Raw genomic sequence first — 1,504 nt, 5'->3', positions numbered from 1 at the left:
GTCCCCGCCCCGTCTGCCCTCCCGCGCGTTCCGCTTGTCCCGCCGTCCCTTCCCCGGACTGCTGGCAAGGGCCTGGGGGAGGGGGCGGGGCCCGGCTGCGAGGGCGGGGGGCTACTCAGGGGGCGGGCCCGGCCGAGAGCGAGGGGCGGGGCTGGCTGGAAAGGGGCGTGGTCGAGGGGGCGGGGCGCCTGAGTCCGGCTGGAGTCCCCCTCGGAGCACTCTGGGCTCCCGCCCTAAGCGCGCTAAACCCAGCCCCGAGCCCCAGCTCTCCTCCACCCCCAGCCCCGAGCTTAGTGACGTCAGACAGCTAGCGGGGCCAGTCTACGCAAGTGATTTGCAAAATGAGATAGCGGTGGCCAATCAGAGCGGGAGTTGGCTGAGCTGGGGCGGGGGCCGGGAGGGGCGGCTAGGCTCACGCGCTCCAGCTCTCCATGGCAACCGGACCCTCAGCTGCCCTGTATGTGGAGGGTGTGCGGGCGTGGCAGTGGATGGGAAGTAGCTTCGTCATGCGTGGCGATGTCTGCGGGAGTCAGAGCCGATCCCTTCCTGCACACCTCCAACAGCGAGACCGTTTTCTGTGGGGCGGACGGGGCTTCCAACTCTCTATCCCTACTACCGAAACGCAACCCATCCTACAGGGCTCCATCACACACCTCTTTCGTTCGTATCTTCAACCACTTCCTCGCTCCTGAGTATCAAATATACTCTCGTCTCTTGCATCCTAAAATAAGCCCCCAAGCACGGATTTCTTTCTCAGGAGAGCAAGAGAACTTATGTAGCCATATTTACTCAGCGCTCGTGCCTGGTCCCTCCTTATTCTGTTACTCAGGAGTGTTATCTCCTTTTCCTGAAAAGGATGCTGTGGGTCAAAGAAGTTAGGGCGTAGGTGTCCCTAGCATTTGCAGAGCCGAGGGCAAAAGAAGAAACGGAAATTGATAAATCGTGTGTGTTAATATCTAAAAGCTATCTGTCAAATCACAATACTAAAGTGTTTACTTCCCTTTTCACAAGCGCACATTCATAAAGATGAGGAAACGGCGAGATAGACAAGCAGGTGAAGGCTCTTAATGAACAAGCTTGTTAACCTGAGTTGGATACCCAGAACCCGCAAGGAAAAGCCAGATGCAGAGCCTCGAGTCTCTAATCCCAGCACTTCTGTGGCAAAGAGGAGAGGAGGAAACGAGAATCATGAGGGCCATGTAGCAGAGGAACAGAAACAAGAGGGACCCTCAACAACATGGAACGAGAGAACCCATTCCTGAAAGTTGTCCTCTGATCTCAACAAGCATTCCGCCACGTATGTGTTTCTTCTGCTGCGTGCACACACGCACACACACACACACACACACACACGCACACACGCACACAAGTAAATCTGTAAACATTTTATGTGTATGAGAGTTTTGGCAGCACAGCTGCATGTACGCACAGCACGTGTATGCCTAGTGCCTTCTGAGGCCAGAAGAAGGTGAATCGAACCCAGGTCCTTTGCAAGCAGCCAGGA

Source organism: Arvicola amphibius, chromosome 3 (assembly GCF_903992535.2).
Source record: "Arvicola amphibius chromosome 3, mArvAmp1.2, whole genome shotgun sequence".
Lineage (NCBI taxonomy): Eukaryota > Metazoa > Chordata > Mammalia > Rodentia > Cricetidae > Arvicola > Arvicola amphibius.
Note: the sequence above shows the minus strand (reverse complement) of the source record.